The 27,976-nt window shown below is 48.7% G+C and overlaps 2 pseudogenes; one reads left to right on the top strand and one right to left on the bottom strand.

The window, feature by feature from the left end:
- LOC131586325 (uncharacterized) overlaps positions 1-27,976 on the top strand; it is a 1,027,770-nt pseudogene that overhangs the window by 354,326 nt on the left and 645,468 nt on the right.
- LOC131586220 (zinc finger protein 135-like) lies at positions 13-12,635 on the bottom strand (annotated as a pseudogene).

Below are 27,976 nucleotides of genomic sequence, written 5' to 3'. Positions count from 1 at the left end.
GCAGGGCTTCCCTTACTGGTGCCTCCGCTGGTGTTTGGTCAAGCTAGAGCTCTGGGTGAAGCTCTTCCCACACTGGGGACACTCATAGGGCCTCTCCCCAGTGTGGATGCGCCGGTGCCTGATGAGGTGGGAGTTGTGCTTGAAGCCCTTCCTGCAGTCGGGGCAGCGGAAGGGCCTCTCATCCGTGTGAATCCGCTCGTGCCTGAGGAGATTGGAGCTGGTTGGAAACCTCTTCCCACACTCGGGACACTCGTAGGGCCTCTCCCCAGTGTGGATCATCTGGTGGATGATCAGTTGGGACCTCCGGCTGAAGGTCATCCCACATTCCTCACACTCATAGGGACGTTCCCCAGTGTGGGTCCTCTGGTGAATGGTCAAATTAGAGCTGTTTCTGAAGCTCTTCCCACACTGGGGACACTCGTAGGGCGTCTCCCCAGTGTGGCTGTGCTGATGGGTGATGAGGTGAGAGTTTTGCTTGAAGCCCTCCCCACAGTCAGGGCAGCGGAAGGGCCTCTCATCTGTGTGAATCCGCTGGTGCTGGAGGAGATTGGAGCTGGTCTGAAACCTCTTCCCACACTCAGGACACTCATAGGGCCTCTCCCCAGTGTGGATGCGCTGGTGGATGATGAGGTGGGAGCTGCAGCTGAAGCCCTTCCCACATTCTCCACACTCGTAGGGCCATTCCCCAGTGTGGATCATCTGGTGGCGGATCAGGGTTTTCCTCTGGCTGAAGCTTTTCCCACACTCCAAGCACTTGTAGGGCTTCTCCCCATCCTGAAGCTGCTCATGGACCACCAGCTCAGAGCCCTGGCTGGATCTCCGGCCGCCTTCCCGGCACAGGGTGGGTCTTTCCTCCTCAGAGCACCCTGGGATGGGTTTGGAGCCCCTCCTCCTGAGGGATCTCTGCAGCTTTTCCTCCCCATTGGATTCCTGCACTGTGGAGCTGCTCAAAATGGCCTCTTCCATGAGGTTCTGCCGTGGGGATTTGTCCTCCCTGGTCTCCATCCTCAGCTCCTTGTCTGGAGGAGGAAGGACAAGGAGAGGATGGGATTTGCCTCCGTGCCAGAGGGAAGGGGAAGGAGATCCCCCCAGCGCGTACCCGGCAGGACGGCGTCGGCAGCGGGGTTGTCCTGCAGCTGGGGGCCATGCTGGGCTGGGAGATGGAGCAGGAGAGAGGGGGAAAGGGGCACTGACTTCCTCCTCACCTGCCTGGGTGTCCTGGGGCATCTTCCTCTTCCTCGCAGCCTCTTTTTGCATCGGGCCAAGATTTGGGAATGCAAAATCCTGGTTTGGGTAAAACAGGGGAAGAGTATCTTCAGTTTGAAGGTCCATCTCTAGAAGTCACCAGCTTCACCCGGAGAACTGGCCCATAAAAACCTCCCAAACACCAAGATTCAGCCCTGAAAATGCCTCCCAGGAGTTCCCCATCTCTGGTCTCTCCCCTTTGGTGTTCAGGGGTTCCCCCCTGTCCCAGCTGCTGGGGGTCACGCTTGTACTGAGGGTTCCCCACCTACTCAGTCCCTGCCCTCCCCAGGCTGCTGGGAGTGCCAGGAATCTGAAAAGTTCCCCCTGTTTCCATCTCCCCACTTAGGGATGCTGGGACCCCCCAATGTCCCCCAAAGTAGGATTTTCCGCTCAGCTTTAGAGTCCTTAATTCTTAAATATCCCCCCTGAAAAAATCCAACCCAGGGATACCCCAGGATATCTGGCTGAGCTCCCCCTCCTCGGTCACCTGTGGGATGGGGGGGTGAGGGGCTATGAATTCGGGGAGTGCTTGACCTCGTGGTTCCTTCTCCTTTCCCTGATCCTCATTTGTCCCTCCTCTTCCTCCCTCTCCTCCCCTTCCATCCTTCCTCCTCCTCTTCCTCCCTAACCCCACCTCCTTCTCCTACTTCCATCTCTTCTCTCTCTCCTTCTTCTTCATCCCTCCTCTTCCATCCCTCCTCCTCCTCCCCCAGGAGCAGCGACACCCTCGGTGCCCCGTTCCCGAACCCCTCACAGCCCACGGCAGGAGCGGGGATGGAGCCGGGACAGGTCGGGATGGGCAGCGCGGGGCTCTCCGCTGCTCCCACCCACTGGGGACGGGGGGAACCCGGCCCGGGGAAAAGGAGAGGGAAACTGGGAAAATTGGGGGCTGCAGATCCAACCTGGGGCTGGCTGGGGACCCTGGCTGGGGACTGCCAGCCCTTGGGGCTCCTCTGGGGAGATGTGGGAGGGGGGAACACAGAGAGGGCTGGGGGATCCCAGGAGTGGCAGCACTGGCAGGGACTGGTTTGTACTGGGGTAACTGGAACCGTACTGGGTTAACTGGGAATGATTGGGAATGAGCACAAGCATGCTGAGGGCAGCTGGGATATACTGGGAGTGACAGTGACCATACTGGGAACAGCTGGAACCACAGTGGGAGAAACTGGGAGTGAGAGGGACCATGCTGAGATGGACTGGGATTATTCCAGGGACAACTGGGATCATACTGGTAGGAACTGGGAAGAATTACAACTATTCTGGGATCATACTCAACTGGGATCATACTGGGATCACAGTGGGAGCAGCTGGGTTCCTGCTGGCTGAGACTGGGATCCCACTGAGGGTGACTGGAATCATACTGGGATTGACTGGGAGTGGCTGTGAGCAACTGGAATCATGCTGAGAGGAACTGGAAGGAGCGGGGAATGACTGGGAGCGTGCTGGGGCTGACTGGGATACACTGGGAGAGACAGGGAGTCCCAGGGATCACACTGGAGGCTACTGGGGTCATACTGGAACTGACAGGGAGCAACTGGGGGCCACTGGCCTCATACTGGGAGTGACTGGGATCAGACTGGGAGTTACTGCGATCATGCTGGGAGTGTGTAGAAAGCTGGAAAATTGGGGAAAAATGGGAAAAAAACCAGGATAAATTCAAGGAAAATGGAAGGGAAAATTCAGGGAAAAAACAGAAAAAATATCAGGATGAAATCCAAAAACATCAGGGAAAAATCAGGAAAAAATTGGGAAAAATTTGGGAAAAACAGGGGAAAATTTGATAAAAAATTGGAGAAAACCAGGAAAAATTTGGGGGAAAAAAAGAGAAAACTCAAGGAAAAAAATGGGAAAAAATTGGGGAAAAATCAGGAAAAGACAGTGGAAAAAATCTGGGAAAAATCGGGAAAAATCAGGAGAAAATGGGGAAAAAATCAGGAAAAAATAGGAAAAGAAGAAAAATCATGAAAAACCAGGGAAATTTGGAAAAAATATTGGGGAAATCAGGAAAAAAACCTGGGAAAATCAGGAAAGAACTTGGAAAAATCAGGGAAAATCCAGAAAAGAAAGAGGAATAAAATCTGGAAAGAAATAGGATAAAACCCAGGAAAAATCAGGGATAAACTTGGGAAATTTGAGAAGAAATTGGGAAAAAGCTAGAAAAAATTTGGGAAAGTAAGAGAGAAGAATCAGGATAAAATGGGAAATACATGAAAAAAATTGTAAAAAATTGTGAGAAATGAGGGAAAATATCAGGACAAGAAAGCCAAAAAGACCCTGGGAAAATCAGGAAAAATCAGGAAAAAATTGGGAAAAATATTTGAAAAATGAAGGAAAAACCAGAAATATTTGAGAAAAAATTGCAAAAAAATCAGGAAAATAATTGGGAAAAAATCAGAAAAAAAATGTGGAAAAAAAGGAAAAATCAGGGGAAAACCAGGGAAAAAACAGGAAAAGGATAAAAAAATCTGGAAAAATCTGAAAAAAACAATGAAAAAAATCAGGAAAAAATGGGGAAAACCAGAAAAATTAGGGAAAGGAAAAGGGAAAAATCAGGGGAAAAAATGGGATTAAAAACAGGAAAAAACACAAAAATCAAGGAAAAGTTTGAGAAAAAAAATGAAAAAATTTTGAAAAAAACCCCCACAAAAATAAAAAAAATAATGAAAAAAAATCGGGAAAAATCAAGAAAAAATCGGGACTATCAGGAAAAAGATTGAGAAAAAATTGGGTACAATTGAGAAAAGAGAGGGAAGAAACCTGGGAAAAATCAGGAAAAATCAGTAAAAATTTAGGAAATACACGAAAAAATCAGGGACAAATTGTGAAAAAAAATGGGGAATAACCAGGAAGAAATGGTGAAAAGAAGAGGGAAAAATCCAGAAAAAGTGGGGGAAAATCAAGAAAAAAATTTAGGGAAAAAATTGGGAAAAAACAGGGAAAAATCAGGAAAAGAAAGAGGATGAAGACCGGGAAAAAAGTGGGAAAAAACAAAGAAAAAAGTCAAGGAAAAAATGAGTAAAAGGAAGCGGGGAAAAAATTTTTGGAAAAATGGGGAAAAAATTGGGAAAACGCCAGGAACTATCTAGGAAACAAACAGGAAAAAATCAGGAAAAATTAGGAAAAAAAGGGGATATACTGGGACAAATCAGAGAGAAAAATCAGGAAAAAAATTTGAAAAATATGTGAAAAAAATTGTGAGAAATGAGGAAAAAAAATCAGGAAAAGAAAAATGGAATAAAACCTGGAAGAAATCAGGGAAAAAAAGCAGAAAAAAAAAATTAAAAATATTGGGGAAAAATCAGGAAAAAAATGGGAAAAACAGGGGAAAAAATTGGGAAAAAAATGGGGAAAACCAGGAAAATTACGGAAACATTTGAGAAAAAGTTGGTGAAAAGACAGAAAATTTTGGGAAAAGAAGAGGAAAAACCAGGAAAAACAAAAACATCAGGAAAAAACTGGGAAAAAACTGGGAAAAATTCAGGGAAAAATGAGGAAAAAATCAGGAAAAAATAAGAAAAAAAAAATAGAGACAAAAATTGGGGAAAATAATGCAAAAAATCAGGAAAATAACAGGATGAAATCCCCCTATCTCATTTTTAAATGGAATTTTAGGAATTGCCTACCTGGGAGGTCGTAGAAGAATTTCCAGACCTGGGAATCCAGGGAGTGGGGAAAGGTGGAATTGCGGATGAGCTGCTCCAGATTTTTGGGAAGGTAGATGGTCTGGTCCTCTTCCAGCTTCCAGAATGTTTGGAGGAATCCCACGCCTCCTTCTGGCTGGAAATCATGGAAAAATCATGGAAAAATCATGGGAAAGCTGTGATTCAAATTCATGGAGTTTTGCCCCCAAAACACCCTTTTTTCCCGACAATATTTCTATTTTTCCCCCCCAAAATATTAATTTTTGGGATAATTAAATGGGGAAGATTAGGGGGAAATAGGGAAAAGTAGGATGGAAATGGAGGAAAAATGGCAAAAAGTTGGGGAAAACTAGAAAAAAATGCAGGAAAAGAGAGAAAAATGGGAGGAAAATTGGGAGAAAAATGGGGGAATATGCAGTGAAAATGGTAAAAAAAAATAGGGAAAAAGTGGGATAAAAATAGGGAAAAATGGGATGGAAATGGAGGAAAAATTGGGAAAAATGGGAGAGAAAAAATGGACGAAAATAAAGATAAAAAGATGGAAAAATGAGATAAAACCAGGATAAAAATGGGGAAAAAAATGAGGGAAACTGGGAGAAAAATGAAGGGAAAATGGGAATAAAAATGGTAAAAATGAAGTGAAAGTGGGAGAAAAATGGAAGAAAATGGGGAAAACAGGAGAGAACATGGGGAACAAACCGGGGAAAAATAGAGCAAAAAGAGGGTAAAATGGGGAAATGGGGAAAAAATAGATTAAAAATGGGAAAAAAATTGGGAAAAATTAGGACAACATGGAGAAAAAATTGAGTAAAAATGCAAGAAAAAATAGGAAAAAAATCAGAAAAATTAAGAAAAAAATTAAGGAAAATGAGTTTAAAAGGGAGTAAATAGAGGTAAAAAAGAGAAAAATGTGTGAAAATTAGGGAAAAATAAAAAAAATAGGATAATAATGGGGAAAAAATATATGAAAACGGGATAAAATGAGGAAAAATGGAAAAAATGGGATAAAACCGGGATAAAAACGGGGAAAATTTGAGATAAATGGGATAAAATTGTGGGAAAATGGGGATAACATTTGGGAAAAATGGAGACAAGCTGTACCCTAATAGGGAATGATTGGGAGTGATTTGGCTCATCCTGCTGCCGAGGAAACTGAAACCACACGGGGGGAGCAACTGGGCTCATGCTGGGAGCAGCCACTGCCGGCACCGGGAGCCCCGAACCTCTTTCCCGGCCGTGCCGGACCCGCATCCCCCCGGCCCCTTTGCCGGGGCTCTGCCGCCACCGGGACCCCCCAAAAACACCTCCCGGGGACCCCCGGTGTCCCCCCGAGGAGCATCTGCGGCTCGGCTCTGGAGCCCTGCCATCCCCAAACATCCCCCCCAAAAACCCCAAACCCAGGCAGCCCCGGGGTATTTGGGGCGAGCTCCCCCTCCCCGGGCACCTGCGGGATGGGGGGCGATGGTCCCGAAGGAGCTGCAGATCCAGAGAGCGGGGAGCGCACGTGGAGCCTCCTCTGCCTGCTCCAGCTCTTCCTCCTCCTGCTCCTCCTCTTCCTCCTCCTCTGTCCCTCCTCTGTCCCTGGGCGTGGTTCGGAGCCCTCGGGTGAGCGGGGCCGGGCCGGGACACGATGGGAAAGGGCTGGGTCCCTCCCAAACCGAGCTGGGGGCAGCGGAGGTTTGGGGGAACAATGGGAACGGGGCGGGACAGGGGAACAGGGGGAGGTGGGAGCACTGAGGGTCCCCCAGTTCACCCCAGGACCCCCAAGCCCCGTCCCAGCCCCCCCAGTTCCCCCCGCAGCCCCGGCTGAGGGGGGGCTCAGCCCAGGAGCCGCCGTCGTTCGGGGCTCCCCCGAGTGCAGGAACGGGAGAGTTCCCGGCTCGGGGAGGCCCCAGCAGAGGAGGGGATCTTGTCCCTCTTCCAGGGCCTTTCAGGGTCTTCAGGCCCCTCTCAAGAGAAGTTTTTATCTTTCTGAGGTATTTTGGGGGGGATCCCACCACTACAGGGGTGTTTTTTCCTCCCCATTTTAGGGTGTTTGTGCGGCCGCAGCTCCACAAACCCCTTTTGAGGGGGGGATCATGACGGCTTTAAGTGACATTTTTAGGGGTGGGTGGTTTTGGGGAACCTGCTGGTGATGGAGATGGGGACCCCATGCCAGGTATGAACCTTCTCAATGTCTGTATGGGGTTTTGCAGTTTTGGGGAGTTTTTGGAGCATCCAGGGATGTGTTTGGGATCAGGGGAGGTTGGGGTGTCCCGGGGGGTTTGGGGGTTCTCGGCAGGTTTGGGGGTACCTGGGCAATGCGGGTGGCAGTGCTGGGGACCCCGTGCCAGGTTTGAACCTTCTCACTGCGCACGGGCAGCGTCAGCGTGTTCAGGGAGATCCTGGAGGGCCCGGGGGGGTTACCCCAAATCCCAGGGACCCCAAATGCTGAGGGACCCCCTGAACTGCCCTCACCGCTGGATCTGCTGCAGGCAGGGGGGCACCAGCACTCGGCCCCCACCCTCCACCATCACAGGGGGGCTGTGGAAGAAATCTGGGGGTGCACGGACAGGACGGGTGGGACCCCCAAAGTCCTGGGGGAGGGGACACGGGGGGACTCCCAGGAATTCCTGTTATAGGGGGATGATGGGGGACCCAGGAAGAATTTTGGGGGGAACCGGATTGGGTCATGGGGGGACCCCCAGGAGTCTTGTGGGGGGGTGGGGAGGGAAAGGAACAGGGCAACCCCCAGGATGCGATTGGGGGGAACCGGATTGGAGCTCCCATGGCTGCGGGATGGGGAGATCTGCCCATGGAATTCCATGGGAATGGCATGGCAGTGAGATCCATCTACAGAATTCCCATGGGAATGGGACAGCAGTGGGATCCATCCTTGGACGTCCCATGGGAATGGGATGTCTGAGATCCATCCATGGAATTTCCATGGATTTCCCATCCATGGATTTGCCCTCCCAAATCCCACATTCCCATTCCCATATTCCCATGGGAATTCTGCCCTCCCCACCTTTACACTCCAGCACCTTCCGCCCATATCTGACATATTTCCGGAGACATTCCCTGCAGCTGTGAGCCAGGGAATTTGTTAATCCCTCAGCCTGGATCTCAGGGATCCCCATGGTGGTGCCACAGTTGCCATCGCAGCCCCACAGATCCCCCAGCCCCGGCTCCCCCCGCTCAGCCCCGCTCTGGCTGTGCCGCTGCTGCAGCATCTGCAGCTCCTCGCTGGCCCCGTGCCGGTGCCGCTCCTTGTGCCGGCCCTGGCTATCCCAATATCCCAGCTCTGGCTATCCCAATATCCCAGCTCTGGCTATCCCAATATCCCAGCTCTGGCTATCCCAGTATCCCAACCCTGGCTATCCCAATATCCCAGCCCTGGCTATCCCAATATCCCAGCCCTGGCTATCCCAATATCCCAGCCCTGGCTATCCCAATATCCCAGCCCTGGCTATCCCAATATCCCAGCTCTGGCTATCCCAATATCCCAGCCCTGGCTATCCCAATATCCCAGTCCTGGCTATCCCAATATCCCAGCTCTGGCTATCCCAATATTCCAGCCCTGCCTATCCCAATATCCCAGCCCTGGCTGTCCCAATATCCCAGCCCTGGCTATCCCAATATCCCAGTCCTGGCTATCCCAATATCCCAGCTCTGGCTATCCCAATATTCCAGCCCTGGCTATCCCAATATCCCAGCCCTGGCTGTCCCAATATCCCAGCCCTGGCTATCCCAATATCCCAGCCCTGGTTATCCCAATATCCCAGCTCTGGCTATCCCAATATCCCAGCCCTGGCTGTCCCAATATCCCAGCCCTGGCTATCCCAATATCCCAGCCCTGGCTATCCCAAGATCCCAGCCCTGGATATCCCAATATCCCAGCCCTGGCTATCCCAATATCCCAGCCCTGGCTATCCCAAGATCCCAGCCCTGGCTATCCCAATATCCCAGCTCTGGCTATCCCAATATCCCAGCTCTGGCTATCCCAAGATCCCAGCTCTGGCTATCCCAAGATCCCAGCCCTGGCTATCCCAATATCCCAGCCCTGGCTATCCCAGTATCCCAGCCCTGGCTATCCCAAGATCCCGGCTCGGTTCCGGCCGCCATCCCCGGGGCTGCGGCTCCGCCCGGCCCCGCTCGCTGCGGCGGCGCTGGAAGGGGATCCCAGCCAGGGACCCCATGGACATGGACTGCGGGAAGCCCGGGCCAGGCTCCGACAGCGCCGCGTGCAGGGAACGCAGGGAGAGGAGAACTGGGGGGACATTTGGAGATTTGGGATCGGGGGGGTCACAGCTGAAGGAAAAGGGGAACGGGGAGAGCCGGGAAGGGCATTTGGGGATGCCAGGACTGACAAGAGGGGAGGCTAGGGCTGGCTAGATGTGGCATGGCTGGAGTTCAGGGCGTTCCTGTACCCAGGAAAGGGAGCTCCAAGGGTCCCCGGTGTCCCCATTGCCAGGAGAGGGCAGGGAAAGCCGGGATGGCTGGGAATAGGGGTCCCGGGTGTCCTCAGTGCTGAGGAAAGGAGGGGCTGGCTGCTGGGAGAGGCAGGAATGGGGGTCCGGGGGGTAAATGGATCAAGGAGAAGGGGGCTCTGGGGGCTGCGAGAGGCGGGATGGCCGGGAAAGGGGTGCAGGCGTTCCTGGTGCCGGATAAGGGGGTGCAGGGTGGGACCCACGGCCGGGAATGGGGGTTCGGTGGGATGGCGGCGCCCAGGAATGGGGGTTTAGGGGCCCCTCGGCGCTCCGGAATGGGCGATCAAAGAGTCCCGGTGCCGGGGGTCCCCCTCACCTCTCGCCGCCCCCCGGGAGCGCCCCCGGCCCCAGCGCTGGAGCCATCGCGCTGCTCCGCTGCGGCCTCGCCCACAGCCCCGGCCCCGCCCCCAGAGCCGCCTCCGGCCCTGCCATTGGCGCCGCTCTTTGCTGCCCGCCAATGTCATCCATGGCGCTATGATGTCATACAGCCATGTCATGATGTCACAGCCTTCTCCATGATGTCACACAGTCCCCTCTATGATGCTGTAGCTGCACAGTGACGTCACACAACAAACTCTGTGATGTCACAGCCCCGTCTGTGACCTCACACAACCCACTCGGAGCTGTCACACAGCCCCTTTCTGACATCACAGCTGCTCTGGGGCTCCAGGACACAGCCACAGAGGTGCTGCTGGGACACAGCCCCCTCTGGCACATCCCACAGCCCCTGCCAGTGCTGAGCCCCTGGGAGCTCTGTCTGGGCCTGCTCGTGTCCCTGAGCTGCCCTGGCAGGGCCCCAGCCCTGCTGGGCTGTGCTCAGGAGCTGCTCCTGGCCAGAGCTGTCTCCCTGCTGTGGTCTGTTTCCATGACAACCATCACAGCCCCTGTTGCTATGGCCCCATGCCAGGGGTGGTTGCCATGGACACCAGCTCAGGCCTGGAGCCAGAGCCCGTTGCCATGGCAACCATTTGCAGTCCCATCCCCAGGCTCATGGGATCACAGAGCCACAGAATTGGCTGAGTTGGGAGGGAGCCATGGGGATCCTCCAGTCCAACTGCTGGCCCTGCACAGGACACCCCAACAATCCCAGCCTGGGCCTGGCAGCGCTGGCCAAACGCTGCTGGAGCTCACCCAGCCCTGGAGCTGGGAGCCTTCCCTGGGGAGCCTGTTCAGTGCCCCAGCAGCCTCGCGGGAAAAACCTTTTCCTCACATCCAGCCTAAACCTGCCCGCCTCAGCTCCAGCCGCTCCCTCCACTCCTGTCCCTGGGCACCAGAGGGAAGAGGTTCCCACAGCCCCCAGCCAGGGACCCGCTCCCAAGGCTGCTGCCCATGGCAACCAGGCCTGGCACCAGCTGGGATGCTCGGTTTCCATGGGCTGGGCTTCAGGAATGGCATTCCTCAATTTCCTGCTCCTGCTAATACGGCTCTGCCGCTCGCTTCTCTCCCACCTCCCATGGAAAGCAGAAAAGGCAAAGATCCCAGGCTGGGATAAGAACAATTTATTGAGAACAGCAATGGGATAAGGAACAAATAGGTACAGAAACAATTTGGATAACAGAAAAGATAAGACAATCTATTTACAGGGAAAACTAAAATGTCATCGACCGGCTCTTCCTGGCCACGTATTTCCTCCTGCCAGGAAAGGACACCCTTCTCCTCTGGTGAGAGACAGGGAGTCCTTTTCCTGCCCCTGGCAGTGACCTGAGGTGGGACTGAATATAATGGGCCATGATCACACTCTCACATTCTTTGATCCCAAATCATGTCATTGCCACGGGCAAGAAAAGGGACAGGTGTCTTCCCATCATGGATTACAGGGAACATGGATCACCAGGTCTCTGCCCTATGTTGGTCCTCCAAGGGGGGATGAGGCTGGAGCTGTGGAGAAAGCTCATCCTGCACTTTGGGGCATTTGCAGAGCTTCCCTTACCGGTGCCTCCGTTGGTGTTTGCTCAAGTGACAGCTCTCGCTGAAGCTCTTCCCACACTGGGGACACTCATAGGGCCTCTCCCCAGTGTGGATGCGCCAGTGCCTGATGAGGTGGGAGTTTTGCTTGAAGCCCCTCCTGCAGTCGGGGTAGTGGAAGGGCCTCTCATCCGTGTGAATCCGCTGGTGCCTGAGGAGAGTGGAGCTGGTCTGAAACCTCTTCCCACACTGGGGACACTCGTAGGGCCTCTCCCCAGTGTGGATCATCTGGTGGATGGTCAGCTGGGACCTCCGGCTGAAGGTCATCCCACGTTCCCCACACTCATAGGGCCATTCCCTGGTGTGGATCCTCTGATGGATGGTGAGGTGGGACCTCTGGCTGAAGCTCTTCCCACATTCCCCACACTTGTAGGGCCTCTCCCCAGTGTGGATGCGCCGGTGGGTGATGAGGTTGGAGTTTCACTTGAAGCCCTCCCCACAGTCAGGGCAGCGGAAGGGCCTCTCATCCATGTGAATCCGCTGGTGCCTGAGGAGAGTGGAGCTGCTGTGAAACCTCTTCCCACACTCAGGACACTCGTAGGGCCTCTCCCCAGTGTGGATGCGCTGGTGGATGATGAGCTGGGAGTTGAAGCTGAAGCCCTTCCCACATTCCCCACACTCATAGGGCCATTCCCCAGTGTGGATCATCTGGTGGCAGATCAGGCTGTTGCTCTGCCCAAAGCTCTTCCCACACTCCAAGCACTTGTAGGGCTTCTCCCCATCCTGAAGCTGCTCATGGACCACCAGCTCAGAGCCCCGGCTGGATCTCCGGCCACCTTCCCGGCACAGGGTGGGTCTTTCCTCCTCAGAGCACCCTGGGATGGGTTTGGAGCCCCTCCTCCTGCGGGATCTTTGCAGATTTTCCTCCCCATTACATTCCTCAGCCATGGAGCTGCTCAAAACGGCCTCTTCCATGAGGTTCTGCTGTGGGGATTTGTCCTCCCTGGTCTCCATCCTCAGCTCCTTGTCTGGGGGAGGAAGGACAAGGAGAGGATGGGATTTGCCTCCGTGCCAGAGGGAAGGGGAAGGAGATCCCCCCAGTGCGTCCCCGGCAGGACGGCGTCGGCAGCGGGGTTGTCCTGCAGCCGGGGGCCATGCTGGGCTGGGAGATGGAGCAGGAGAGAGGGGGAAAGGGGCACTGACTTCCTCCTCACCTGCCTGGGTGTCCTGGGGCATCTTCCTCTTCCTCGCAGCCTCCTTCTCCATCCAGGCAAGATTTGGGAATGGGAAATCCTGGTTTGGGGCGAACAGGGGATGAGCACATTGAGTTTGAAGGTCCCTCTACCCAAGTCCATCTCCAGAAGTCACCGGGCATCTGGAGTCCATAAAAACCTCCCAAACACCAAGATTCAGCCCTGAAAATGTCTCCCAGGAGTTCGCCGTCTCTGGTCTCTCCACTTTGGTGTTCAGGGGTTCCTCCCTGTCCCAGCTGCTGGGGGTCACTCTTGCACTGGGGGTCCTCTGTCTACTCAGTCCCTGCCCTCCCCAGGCTGCTGGGAGTGCCAAGAATCCAAAATGTTCCCCCGGTTACCAGCTCCCCACTTAGGGATGCCAGGACCCCCAATTTACCCCCAAGGGGCATTTTCTGCTCAGGTTTGGATTTCTTCATTCTCCAAACGTCCCCTCAAGCAGCCCAAAATAGGGAGCACCTAAAATATCTTGGCTGAGGTCCCCCTCCCCGGTCACCTGTGGGATGGGGTGTGATGATCCCATAGGTAGGCGGCTGTGAATTGAGGGAGTGCTGGACCTCGTGGTTCCTTCTCCTTTCCCTGATCCTCCTTTGTCCCTCCTCTTCCTCTTGCTCCCCCTCTTCCTCCCTCCTCCACTTCTTCCCTAACCCCATCTCCCGCTCAATCCCTCGTGCTATTTGAGCCATTCGGAACACAGTTCCACTCCCAAACCTCCTGCCGTGCCCCGCGCCCTAAATGTGATAAACAGAGACCCTTTTGTTCGACTAAACATGCAGATATGATATCCTGTAATGTTATGTTCTGTAAAATCAAGATTGTTATTTACCCCTTACTTACTTACGATAGTTACTTACGTATGCATAGTAACTGATGCTTGTATAGCTACTGACGTTTATCATGTCCTTGCTAAGATTCCTTGCATTCCAAAAAATTACTGAGCTAAGCCTTTACAGAGAACAGTGAAGAAAAGTTAAAGGAAGATAAGGTAAAGACCGAACGATCGGACCCCTAGACCGATGAAGGCGCATGCGCAGAAAGACCCGAGGAAGGACACGTCACCGGAGAGCCCGGAGAGCCGGACTGATTAAAAGGAGACACACGAAAAACGGAAGCACGGCCATGGAAAAGCGGGATCGCTTCCCGGCTGTCCAGCGCTGTCTTTTGCTTATTGCTTGCTTGCTATAATTAATAAAACTTCCCTTTATTAAACTTTAACACTCTCTCGAGTGAATTTATAACAATTTGGTGCCCGTGACTCGGATGCAATCTGTAGGACGGATCGGCACTTCCGGGGGGCGCCCCGCTCTAAGGTTTAGCGGCCCGGGGGGGCCGGTTCCTGCCTCAATTGCACCGATGAACCTAAAATTAAGGCAATAAGCAAAAGGGAGACCGGTCGACCCCTTAAATTCTGTGCACAGAGTCCGGACGAAGACGCGGGACGTGGGACGCGTGAGTATAACGGGGATCCGTCTGGGCGAGGTCGGGATCCCGGAGTGTGGTGAGTGTGTGTGTGTCTGAGAGGGGGACCGGCAGCTGGATTCCCCGAGCAAGAGCGGTACGAACGAGGGGAAGCGAAAGGAATTGTGCGATTGAAGGCACTCCGGAAGAATGGGACAGGGGAAGAGCAAGCCTCCTGTACCTGTTAAACTCCCACCGATACCTAAAGATAGTCCGTTGAGTTTTATACTAGATAATTGGAAACATTTCCCGGGGACAAAAAATAAAGATAGGGCAAAAATGATTTTGTGTAGTAATTATTGTGTAGTAATATAGAGAGGAAAAGAAATTTCAAAGAATGTATTTTGGCCTATATTTAGATCAACCGAAGAGTGGGTTAAACAAAAATTAAATTCCTGGGAACAAAGGATCCCCTTTAACCCAGAGGAAAGTGCTTATGCAAAGACCTGAGTAGAAAATCCACTAGGATTTTGATCTACTAAGATCCACTAAGACCAAGAAGTATTTAAATCTTCCTACCTTTGGTAGTTCTGTGAAGTCAATTTGAATATTTGCAAAGGGTCTTTTGCTAAGGGTCTCCCTCCATAAGGTAATTTTCAGAGATTTTTCCTATTTGTTTTTAAACATGGGAGGCAGCTTCTAGTAATTTGCTTAGCTAAGTTTCGAATACCTGTGCTCATATACTTTGCTGCAAAATAATCTATTAACCCTTGTGCTCCCCAATGTGTTCTTTGATGTATTTTTCTAATATTCTTTGAGCTATGGCTTTTGGTAGTACTTCCCGGCCATCTGGGAGAGGCTATCTCCCCTCTGAGTTTTCTATTGCTCCTGTCTCTGGGAGTTTTGGCCTTTCTTCCTCAGTAAATCTACTTCTTAAGTCACTATTCTTATGTTCTAAAGTTTCTTCCTGTCCCTCCCTTTTTTTTTCTTTTATGACCATTGTTTGTAATGCCGCCTGTTTTGCCTCCTAATCAGCAGCATTATTTCCTCTACTCCTCAAGTCTATTCCCTTCTGGTGTCCTTTCAAATAAAACACTGCTAACCTCTTGGGCCTTCTCAGAGCCTTTAATACTGCAATTATAAGTTTTTGATGAACCAAATCTTTCCCTTGAGAGTTTATTAAACCTCTGTCTTCCCACAGTTTACCAAACATATGCACCACCCCATAACTATATCTGGAATCTGTATATATTGTCCCCTCCTTTCCTTCTAGTGATTTCAATGCCCTTAATGCTGCATACAATTCACCGGCTTGGGCTGACCAAGATTTGTCTAATGGACCTGATTCTAAAACTTGAATATCAGGTCCTCTTATTATAGCATAGCCTGTTTTCCTTTTTCCTTCTATCACTCTGGAGGACCCATCCACAAACAGCTTTTCTCCGCTTTCTAATTCCTCTTCTTCCAGATCAAGTCTAATTTTGGTTTGTTCCTCAATTGTAGTTATACAGTCATGTGTCAAAGATTTACTTTCAGGTTCTCCATACAAAAGGCAGCCGGGTTTTGTACAGTTGTGGTTTTTAATATTAAGTTTAGGGCTTCAGTTGGAATTCCTTCATGTTTTAAAAGTCTAGCATCTGAAATCCATTTTTCCGCTTTTTGTTGTAGCACACCCCGAATGTTATGAGGGGACATTATCTTCAAATTGCTATTAAAGGTGATTTTGCTAGCTTCTTCTACCAGTAAGGTACATCCTGCTACTACTTGTAAACAGGCTGGCCAGCCTTTACTCACAAGGTCTAAGATCTTTGATAAATACCCTATTAGCTTCTTCCTCCCTGCCCACTCCTGAGTTAGGACTCCAGAGGTGACCTTATTTTCTACATTTACAAACAAGTAAAAGGGTCTCTTTAAATCTGAGAGACTCAAGACAGGAGCATGAATTAAACTTTCTTGTAGTTCCCGGAATTTTTCTGTATCTTCTAAACTCCATTTTATTACTCCCTCCTGTGTCAATTTTTGATATAAAAATTATACTTTACTACTATAGTTTTCAATCCACTATCTACGATACCCTGTTAATCCCAAGATTTGACGTATCTGTCTTTTATTTTTAGGAATAAGTAGTGACAAAATTCCTTGTATTTTTTTAGAGTCTATTTTTTCTCCCCTTTTCTAAAGTAATAGCCTAAATATTTTACTTCTTTTCCACAAATTGGAGCTTTGCCTTAGATACTTGCAATCTTTTTAAACCCAGGAAATTTAACGATTTAATACTCTCTCTCCTTACATCTTCCTCCTCTTTCCAGCTAAAAGCAAATCATCCACATATTGTATCAAGGTCATTCCTGAGTCTGTCTGATAATCCTGTAAATTCTGTTCTAATGTTTGCCAAAATAAATTGAGAGATTCTGTAAATCCCTGAGGCAATAGTGTCCATCTCAGTTGTTGTCTCTTTTCTGTGTCTAGATCTTCTCATTCAAATGTAAAATAATTTCAACTAGTCTCATCAAGAGATGAGACCAAGGCCCAAAATGTATCCTTTAAATCTATAACACTGTACTATAGACTGACAGGTCCCAATTTGCTTAATGATGTATACGAATTTACTATTACAGGGAACCGTGCCACTGTACGTTTATTAAATTCTTATTAATTTCTCTTAAATCTTGTACCAAACAATAAGTTCCATCTGGCTTCTTTACTGGCAGTATGGGTGTGTTAAAAGGTGACATACATGGTTCTAATAGTCCCTTATTTAACAATCTATCTATTTCTAGTTTCAACCCTCTTTGTCCCTCAAGTGACAAGAAATACTGTTTTATTCTAACTGAGATTTCTGAGTTTTTAATAGTGACCGAGAATGGAGTTATCTTCAACTGCCCTACACTCTCAGGTACAACCCGGAGAGTAAGCGCTGATAAGACACTAGAAAGAAAATCCCTAACACCGAAGTGAAAAAAGCCGTACCAAGTGTTATTAACAACTGACTCTGTAGTTAAAACAGCTGAAAAAGAGTGGACACATACCAATCATATAAAAAGACCTGTGAACCCACAAGAGACTAATAACTAAGAAGTGGTTAGCCCGGCTGGGAACCTGAGACTTAAGATATCCCGAACAAAGTAACATCCAAGAACTATTAACCGGCTTAAAAACTTATAAATAGTAAATTTTATAAAGATTTTTATATAGAATATAAAATACCCCCATCTAGTAGTAAAGAAATATATAATAGAAGTGTTAAAATAAGCTGTACTTTATGTCAAAATTGTTATCTTTTTGTTTGTTTTAAATGTATAATATGTAAAGAACATTAGTAGACCCACTGTCATAGAGGCTACCCACTAAGAAATGTGTGTAGATCCTGCTACACTGCCCAGAGAAAACTCACGGATTGGCCCTTAATAACTAAAATACGAGAAAAAAAAAAAAAAAAAAAAAAAAAAAAAATTTGAGACAAAATCAGAGGAGTGGTAGACTATTTATGCCAGAGGAGTTAACCCCTTGTATTATTACTATCCAAACGAACTTGCACCTTTTATAGTAAATATAGTAGCTGGGTTATACAGACAGTGTCTCCAGGAATTGAGGTGTAATACCCCTTTAGTAAAGCATAAAAGTTGAGAAAAATACATACAAAGAATTAATAAGAGAAGGAGTAATTTCCCTCCCGAAGAATACTCTTGCTGCCGAGAAGATGGTACACCCCGTGTCCCGTGGCAACCGGGTCGACGATGGGAGAGGCAGAGGAGTAATAAACTGTGGAGGGAAACACTCCAATATACATGGGACCAAAAGGTCATAGACCTGGAAATGCCACAAGAATGGAAATGATACAACCCAGCGAAATAATTTTTGGAAAATCAAAACTAACACTATACAAAAGAAAAGCCTCTATTATAGCAGGGGAAGCTAATGCTCATTAAAGAAGTTAATAACATTTACAATCTTAATTAGCACATTTAACATTTGTATAGGTAAGACTCACGAACCCTTTAATTGATCTATAATTCGATGAGAAGACCAAGCTATTATCCAATCACAGATCACTTCTGGAGACCCTAGCTTTCAAGTTACACTAGATTCTCTTATTAAATGGAAGAGTACTAGCAATATCCCGCTCGGGCGAGTACTATATATGTGCCCAGCTTCTAATCCAGGCAGAGGATATTGTAATTACCCTGGGGAATTTTACGGTAGATATTAAAACTGTAAAACAATTTCCATGGAGTGGAAAGTACAAAACCCAGATAAGTATCTAAAGGTTGAACAAGGTCCACATAGATGTATAAAGCCCTGGATAGGCCCCTCAGGGGAAGTAACATATACTGAGACTTGTAAATTTCATTACATCAGTATTACACAGTCCCAAAACCCTGGGTGGTTACTGAGATGAATCTGGAGTCTCAGAGTATGGAAACCCAGAAAAGATCGGGGAGTGCACATTCTTATAAAGAAAGAAATGGTTCCACATGATTCGAGATCTGTTAGACCAAATCCAGTAGTGTGAAGAGTAATAAATCCCAAAGTAAGAGATCAGAGTAACTAACAACTACAGTAGAGACACCCCAAGAATATGGAAATGAAGTTCTTTAAAAAATATTGCAAGCTACCTTTAAAGTATTAAATGATACACACCCAAATTTAACTAGAGAGTGTTAGTTATGCTATAATATTAACCCACCCTTTTATGAGGCCATAGGCTCCATAGCAGAACCAAAAAGAGTAAATAGCACAGATCCTGCTGCCTGTTTATGGAAATCGAGAAAGAAAAACACTCCAAGAATAACATTATCTAGAGTCACTGAAAAAGAGAAATGTGTGAGAAATGTACCCCCAGATAAGAAACACTTATGTCAGACAAAAATACAGATTAATGACCCTCGCAAGCCAGCTCAGTAGCTGATTCCAGCACCTAATACTAAATGAGTTTGTAACACTTTAAGAGTAACCCCATGTGTCTCTGTAACAGCCTTTAATGAAACCTATGAATTTTATATACAAGTTATAATAGTTCCCCGAATTATTTATCATTCTGAAGAATATATGTATACACAATACCAAAACTCAAAACATCACTTAGTGAAGCAAGAACCCCTCACAGCACTAACAGTATTACTAGGCATAGAAGAAGCTGGATTAAGAACGGGTGTAGCATCTTTAGTTAATCAACACCAGGGGCTTAAAGAGCTTAGAATTTCAGTAGATGAAGATTTAAAGAAAATTGATAAATCCATAAAAGACCCCACAAACTCCCTAGACTCACTAGTTGAAGTAGTCTTGCAAAATAGAAGAGAATTAAACTTATTATTTTTACAACAAGAGAGCCTGTGTACTACACTTAAAAAAGAGTGTTGCGTATATGTAAATAAAAGCGGGATAGTAAGAGAAACCATGGCCAAATCACAGAAAGAACTAGAAAAAAGAAAGAAAGAACAAATGCAACAGAGTTAGTACGAATCCTAGTTTAATTATTCTCCCTAGCAAACAATTTTACTATCTACTATAGCAAGATCACTAATTTTACTAATCTTAAAACTTACTTTTAGCCCTTGCATTCTTAATAAAGTTATTAACATTGTAAAAAGCAAGTTAGAAGCAGCTCACCTTATGAAACCTTAAATGAAGCAGAAACCAAAGATTATTTAGAACTAAGTAAAAAGAATTGCAAAGATTTAGCGAACAAAAGTAAGGAATAGAAAAAGGGGGGATTGTGATAAACAGAGACCCTTTTGTTCACTAAACATGCAGATATGATATCCTGTAATGTTATGTTCTGTAAAATCAAGATTGTTATTTACCCCTTACTTACTTACGATAGTTACTTACGTATGCATAGTAACTGATGCTTGTTTAGCTACTGACGTTTATCATGTCCTTGCTAAGATTCCTTGCATTCCAAAAAAATTACTGAGCTAAGCCTTTACAAAGAACAGTGAAGAAAGGTTAAAAGAAGATAAGGTAAAGACCGAACGATCAGACCCATAGACCGATGAAGGCGCATGCGTAGAAAGACCCGAGGAAGGACACGTCACAGGAGAGCCCGGAGAGCCGGACTGATTAAAAGGAGACACACGAAAAACGAAAGCACGGCCGCAGTGAAGCAGGATCGCTTCCCGGCTGTCCAGCGCTGTAAACTTTTGCTTATTGCTAGCTTGCTATAATTAATAAAACTTTCCTTTTATAAAACTTTAACACTCTCTCGAGTGAATTTATAACAGACATGATCCTGCGGCCCCGGAACGCAAGACCCCGCAAAATTGAGATCCACCCCCCAGACATCCAATAATCCCAAAATTCCCTACTATTCACCCAAATCCCCCCAGATTCCCTTAATTTCCCTAAAATGCCCTTTTTGTCCCACTCCACTGCCTCCGCAGACGGTGTCTTTGGGACACCTCCAGGAATTTGGAGGGGGTCTCTCCTCCCCTGCAACCCTGAAAAACCTGCTGCTTTTGGGAAAAAAACTCCCAAAAATCCCTTGGATTCAAGGGGGAGTTCCCCATTTTTGATGCATTTTTTGAGGGTTCCTGTCATGCTATTGGGAACGATGAGAAGCACGACACAGACTCTCTTATGAGTTGAAAAGGAAAGCGAGTTTAATTACCTCAGATCATCTTTTATAGACCAATATGTGAAAGTACAGAAAGGTAAAACTCTTATTTGTTAGTAAACTAACATATCACCATCATCGGTCAGTGGGGTGCACCACCCCTCGACCTTCTCTTGCAAGAAAAAAAGAAACTGACAAACAGCACCTGCAAGGCTGTCTTCTATCTCTGAGGATTGTTTTAATTCCTCCTTTTGATTTCCCAGGACACTTTCTCAGGTGAAACTGAGAAAGATACGCAGCCTGATTTTCCACAGGCACTGTGCTCCCTGCTTTGCTCACAGCGGGTGTCACTGAGAGGAGAAAATGGAGGCTGTCACTGCTGTGGTGTCACGGAGAGGGGAACAAAGGGGCTGTGACTGCTGTGTTGTCAGAGAGAGAAGGAGATTAGGGCTCTCACTTCTGTGGTGTCACAGAGAAAAGGAAATTAGGAGCTCTCATTGCTGTGGTGTCACAACTTGGGGAACACTGGGGCTGTGATTGCTGTAGTGTCACAGAGAGAAGGAGATTTGGGCTGTCACTGCTGTGGTGTCACAGAGAGAAGGAGATTGGGGCTGTCACTGCTGTGGTGTCACAGAGAGGAGATTGGGGCTGTCACTGCTGTGGTGTCACAGAGAGAAGGAGATTGGGGCTGTCACTGCTGTGGTGTCACAGAGAGAAGGAGATTGGGGCTGTCACTGCTGTGGCGTGTGAAAGACTGACATTTAAGATAAAAAGAGAAACAGCTAAGGAAGTTAAGGTTGCTGGAGGCTGATGGGAGTTGTTTCTCCTGGCAAATCGTTGGCCATTTCTGAGAATTGACAGTAGTTTTGACCATTGAAAATTGACATCAACCTGTGAACACCACCCTTTAAAACTTAAGTCCGGGAATGTCTCTTTATCTTTGGTTTCTGGCTTTTGAAGAGGTAACAGGGCTCCAGTTCTGCCTTCTCCCTCCCAGGCCAGACAAGGCCATGCGGGGAGCGGGGCTGGCTGGAGTTCTGCGGTTCCTGGTGTGGGATGGAGACTGTGGGGGATGGAGCCCCTTCCCAGAGGGGCTGAAGCCCTCGCAGGGCTCACTGAGCCTTGTGCAGGGGGGCTGCCAGGCCAGGCTGGTTCCTGGCTTCAGTTTCTGATGCTGCTGGCTTTCAGCAGAGACTGCCAAGGAAGGGGAAGGAAAGCTCTTGAGCTGCGGCGTGCTGAGACAGTGGCCACACTCCTCCAGAGCAGCTACCAAAAATCTTCCATGGCAAACAGCTCCAGTCGCTGCCCCTGGGACCATCCCCAAGGCCTGGGCAAGAGTTTAACCCTTTCACTAGCCAGATGAGACTTGCAGATTAATCATTTTTCCAGAGAAAGGGGAAGAGAGAGGGATCAACACATAAAGAGACAGCATCAGCTATCAAAGGCAGCGAGGGAAGGAATTAAACCCTCAGATGGGAAGAAAATACGGAGCTGCCTGAATAAGCTGAAGTTTTCTTTTGTTCAAGCTATGGAGAGGGACAATCTTGTCCTGAAATACTCCTTTCATTCCTGAAACAGTATTTTGGGGGGAATGGAGCATTTCAAAGTGTAGATGTGAGCAAAAGTAATTCATTGAAAAAGCTGAGTAAATGGTGAAGTTGTTGTAATCCTAGGAGATGCTGGAAGAGAAAAGGAGAAGTGAGAGTTGTTGAAGATTTGTAGCTCTTAACAGACAAAGCAAAAATTTCTGTATCCAGAGATGGTCACAGAGACAAATGAAGAGAACTTTTGCCTTTGAAGATCTCATCCTTCAAAAGACACCCCTTGAATCATGGCCCAAGAACACACCTCAGAGTGGTATGAAATGGCTGGAAAGGACTGATGGCAGAGTTTTCCGGGCTGCTGGCATCAGAGAAATAGGGAACTATGAGAAGATGATTTCCTTGTGAAATACTCCCTAGATTACCAAAAGAGAATTTATTTTTCTTGACAAAGACTGGTGAAAAAGACTATGGCAAAGTTAGGACTGTTTTAACCTCCAGGTATTTTCTTCTCTATGTTGTCAATTAAAGACAGGAATGTTTGGGTGGTGGGGAAAAAGGGTTTCTGGAAGTTTTCTTCTGGTTTCTTATCCTTGTAGTTTGGTTAATAAACTTACTATATCCCTTTTCAGCCTTAAGCTTCTTTTGCCCTTCTCATAATCCACATCTCACAGCAAGAAATGAATCAGTTTTGCAGTGATTTTCTTAACTAATGCTTTAAAACCACAACAGGTGCCAGAGAGAGGAGGAAATTGGGGCTGTAACTGCTGTGGTGTCACAGAGAGGGGAACACTGGGGCTGTCACTGCTGTGGTGTCACAAAGAGAGGAACACTGTAGTTGTCACTGCTGTCATGTCACAATGAGGAGGAAATTGGGGCTGTCACTGCTGTGGTGTCACAGAGACAACACTGGGGCTGTCACTGCTGTGGTGTCACAGAGAGGAGGAAATTTGGACAGTCACTGCTGTGGTGTCACAGAGAGGAGAACACTGGGGATGTCACAGCTGTGGTGTGTGATAGATTGACATTTTAGAAAAAATGAGAAACATCTAAAGAAGTTAAGGTTGCTGGAGGCTGATGGGAGTTTTTTCTCCTGGCCAGTAACTGGCCATGTCTGAGAACTGACAGTAGTTTTGACCATTGAAATGTGACATCAACCTGGGAAAACCACTCTTTAAATCTTAAGCCTGGGAATTTCTCTTTGGTTTCTGGCTTTTGAAGAGATAACAGGGCTGTGGTTCAGCCTCCTCCCCCCCAGACAGGACAAGGCTGTGGGGTGAGCGGGACTGGCCTGAGTTCTGCGATTCCCAGGGGGGTGGAGACTGTGAAGTGAGAGGAGCCCCTTCCCAGAGGCAAGTACTCCCATCTGTACTAGTGAACTGCCCTGACTGTAAATCTTTGAGTTCATCAAAGGGTCAGTGCTAAACAAAACCTTGGTTTTGCCTCCTGAAATTGCTCCTCAGGCCCTGTCTTTGGAGATGCTCTTGATGGTTGCCCCTTTTCCTGGGCATGGCACTGGAGGAGGTTCAGGCCCAGGTGATGCCACTGAAGGAAATGTGCCCTCATCCCAGGGATGCTCAACACAGACTCCCCCAGCCCCTCAGTGCCCTGCTGCTGGTCACAGCAGCCCCTGCCTGGCTCCTGCCTGCCCACACCATGGTCAGCTCTGCCTGCTCCTGGACATGGAGCTCATGGGCTTTGCTGGTGGTACCAGCCAGACACTGGGCTGAGAGCTCCATCTCTTTATTGGAACAGAAGAGCTGTGCTGGGCCCTGCCCTGGCAGGAGGGACTCACCTTCAGTCCAGGCCACAGAGCAGGGCGGGTCCCTTCAGGGACACAGGGCCTTGCTTTGGGTGGTGGCAGCATCTGCACAGCAGCAAGCTGGTAATGCAGCTGTGACAGGGACATCACGTATGGGCATGGAGATGTGAAATGTGTGGTACAGGTGTCCCTGAGGGAGGTGTTTGGCTGGACTTGTGAAGCTGCAGAGGGGAACCTGTTGAGAGAGGAGATGGCTGAGGCCCCAGCTGCAGCTGGCACACAGGGACCATCTTGCACACTGGGAGATTCTCACTGTGCTCAAAGTTTCCCTCTGAAGATTAAGAGGTGAATGTGGATGGGCTTAGCAGCTGATCTGCAGGCCAAAGAATTGAGTTAGCAAAAGAAGAAATTGAGAAAATATAAGTTTATCCATAGCAATGAAGAAAGCAAGGCCGTTAGCATGGAAACCAATAAAAAGGGACCTAAGGGGTATTTGCAGTTATGTAATACGTGCCTTAGAGGCAGCATATGTGCCTAAATAATAATTTGTAAACTCTTGCCAATTTATTGTTGATGTTAATTGTTTTGTACCAATAAAATACAATGAGCCATTTCTTTGTCCAATGAATTTAATGAGCTGTTTTGGTGTAACTAATGACTAAAGATCATGCTTGGTTAAGGGAATAAAAGTTGACAACACTTTGTAATGAAGAAGAAGCCATTGTAGTCTCTGCACAAGTGTGTGTCGTGTGTTCGTCTCAATTGACAGGTCAGAAATTCCAAAATGCCTTTGAAAAATCCTAAACTACTATGGAAATTGAGAAGAAACATTTGTGGATTACTTTCTACAAAAAAAAAAAAAAAAAAAAAAAAAAAAAAAAAAAAAAAAAAAAAAAAAATTCTACATGTTCCTAAGAACTTCTTACTTCTAAAAATGAAAAACAAAGATACCATGGTGCTCCATGCCTGGCTGCTGCTGGCAGAGCAAGAAGCTGATAATGCAGCTTTGGTGGGGACAACAGACACTGACTGGGAGATGCAGGAAGACAGGTGTAGTTCTCCCTGATTAAACCTTTGGCCTGTCTTGTGAAGCTGCAGAGCCACTCCTCTGGAGAGAAGAGGTCCCCAGCTGCTTCTGGCTCAGGGAGCGGCTGTGGCTGTAAATGTGTGTTTGTCTGCAGCACAGAGCCAGGGCTTAGCGAGGCCCTTGTTGTGCCTCGGGCACTGCTCGGCAGCCCCATCGGACCCGGGCCCTCAGCCCTTCCCTGTTGGGGACTGACCTGGCCCGGCCCAGCCATGGGGCAGGGCCCGACAAGGGCGCGGTGGGTCCAGAGGCCCGGCCTGGCCCCGGTCCCCAAGGGATGGGCTCTGTCTGCCTGCACAGCCCACAGGCGAGGCCCGAGGCTCTGCAGGAAGCTTCCTGCCAGCTTTGCACAGCCTCCACCGAGAGTGTCCCTTTGCTGTGCTGAGAAGAATAACAAACCCCTCTAGTTTAACCCCACTGCACACCTCATGAGGGATCTCTGCAAATCTCAGGAGAGACCATATTCATTTGTGCCTCACGAGGGATCTCTGCAAACCTTGGCAGGGACCCCAAAAATATCCCTTGTTCCTCACAGGAAATCTGTGCACACCTTTTCAGAGACCCCAAAATAACCTCATGTGCCTCACAAAAGAATCCAGCCCCCGGCCCACTTTAGGAAGGACTCGGCTCCTCTCCAGGCCTTGACGGCAACCACTAAATGGTCACGTAAATCATGAGGTACTCAAGCCCTCTGCCAGTCTTACAGAGTTCTCCAGTCACCTGTAGCCATAGAAGTGATCCCAATTCCCCTGAGAATATCAAGAGGAAACCTCAGCCACATGCACCACTTACAAAAGACTCAAACCCGTGCCTGTCTTACTGGAAAACACAACACCCTGCCCGTGCCTCACGATGGACCCCAATCATCTGGCAGCCTTACAGGTGTTGTAAATTAATGGGCCAGGAGACCTTCTGCTCCTATTAATAAGCCTTTATTAGAACTGGGCCTAGAGGTGGGGGCTCGGGGTGCGCGCCGCCGCCGCTGCTCCCCGTGGTCGACGCCGAGGAGGAGGATCACGCAGGCCTGTCGTCACTCACTGTCGGCAGGACTGGAGCCTCTATCCTCGCCGGGATCGCCCGGAGGCTCTCTCAGGCTTGAATGTCTAGGGGTGTCTTCTCTTTCGAGTCCTGCCCAGGTTATGGTGACCAGCTTGCGGGACTGAGGTTGGTGCATCCAGTTCCCCCCATGTCCCCGACGTCTCGGTAGTGTGGTCCTCCAGATGTTTTTCTAGGGTAGCTCGTTGTCCAGAGCTGTCTCCGTTCCCAGATGATAATATGATTTTAATATGCACCCGTGTGCAAGTCTTTATGGGAATGCGGAAATTCTTCTTGAGCAGCAGTTGCGTGCAAGTCTTTATGGGAATGCGGAAGTTCCTCTTGGGCAGCAGCGGCCAAACCCGACGAGTTGGGATGGAGTAAGGAATGGGGGTACAAACGCAAATATAAAACAAATAAGAACTCCTTAACAATGAACCCTTTCGGGACTGACAACACCAAAACCTCTTAACATGAGCATACAATTTGAACCTCAGAATTTTTATTTATAACACAGGGGTCCCCCATCACCTGCATGCCATAGAAAAGCCAGGTGTGCCATTAACTCTAGCCAGCAGTGTGTTCCATGACAGAAACCTCTCCAATGCCTTTCTGGGAATTGGGAACACGTGTTGTGGTGCCAGCTGCATCTGTGGGAGCCATGGGCAGTGTGAGTCTGTGCTGTGCTCCACTGCTGAGCTGGCAGCACGGTGGATATGGCCAGGATATTCCCTATTTCCCCAGGTCTGGAGCCTGCAGGAACCTTGCTGCCCCTTGGCACAGGCTGTGCTGCCCAACAAAGCTCAGAAGGCCGAGAGGAGAGCCTGAGGGCAGCAGGAAGAAGCCCCTGCTCTAGAACTGAGAGAGTTCTTCCAGAACCCAAGATAGTGAATTTAAGCGATTTCCACTGTACTCAAAGTTTGCCTCTGAAGACTAACAGGTGAGCTTGTCAGTAATCCCAGAAAATATCTGGAAAAATATTTTATGCTAATTTTTTTTTTTTTACTAGATCCAAATCTCCAGTGGGAAAAGAGCCTCCCCAGTATGCTGGGTGTCTTGGGATGTCTCAGTTCTTCCTAGAGTAAACATTACCAATTAAACGAAATTCCATGTTTTATTGAAGAAATGGAAAAAATGTTCCAGAATTCTAAAACTACTTTGAAAAACATTTTACTACTCTCTTAAAAAAGAAAAGAAACATTTGAGGACTTCTTTCTACCAAAAAAAAAAAAAAAATTTACATATTTCTAATAATTTCTAATTTCTAAAAATGGAAAACAAAGATATGCCCCATGCCCGGCTGCTGCCTGCCCAGCCAAGGCTGTGGCCAGCCAAGCAGCTGTGCCAGTGCTGGTGGTACCAGCCAGACCCCAGAGCAGAGGCCCAAAGGTTTTGTTCAAGCCCTTCCCTGGCAGGAGGGGCCCACATTCAGGCCTGGCCAGGCACCAGGGCCAGCACCTTCAGGGACAGAGGGTTCTGTTCTGGGTGGTGGCGGCACAGCAATAAACTGATAATACAGCTGTGGTGGGGACAACGGACACTGGCTTGGAGATGGAGGAAGACAGGTGTAGTTCTCCCTGATTGAAGCCTTTGGCCAGTCTTCTGAAGCTGCAGAGGCGCTCCTGTGGAGAGAGGAGGTGGCTGAGGCCCCCAGCTGCCGCTGGCACACAGGGACCCTCCTGCACAGCAGGGCCCAGAGCTGCCAAGGCTCCCCAGCACGGCTGGAGCTGCTGGCACAGCTTGGCCCAGCTGGACAGCTGCCCCTCAAGGCCCTGGAGAGCAGGGGATGGCTCTGGGCAGGGTCCCTGGCCAGGAGCGGGCCCCAGAGCGTTTCTGCTTTTCAAGGGCAATCTCGTCCCCGCTCTTTCTCCTGCCCACCTTGCTTTGCCTCTGCCCGCTGCTCCTGGGGCTGCTCTTGGCCAGGCAGCCTCAGTGGCAGCCAGCACTGGCTGCAGCCCCAGCGGGCTCCCCAGGACAAGGCCCAGCAATTAAGAGACCAATGAAAGGCCTGGGCAGCAGCAGAACTCTCAGCAGAGTTATTTGGGCAACCAAGAACTTAAGCCACAAGTCCACAGCAGCCTCACTGGGAA

This window comes from Poecile atricapillus, chromosome 19 (assembly GCF_030490865.1).
Source record: "Poecile atricapillus isolate bPoeAtr1 chromosome 19, bPoeAtr1.hap1, whole genome shotgun sequence".
Lineage (NCBI taxonomy): Eukaryota > Metazoa > Chordata > Aves > Passeriformes > Paridae > Poecile > Poecile atricapillus.
Note: the sequence above shows the minus strand (reverse complement) of the source record. Positions and strands in the feature narration are given on the sequence as shown.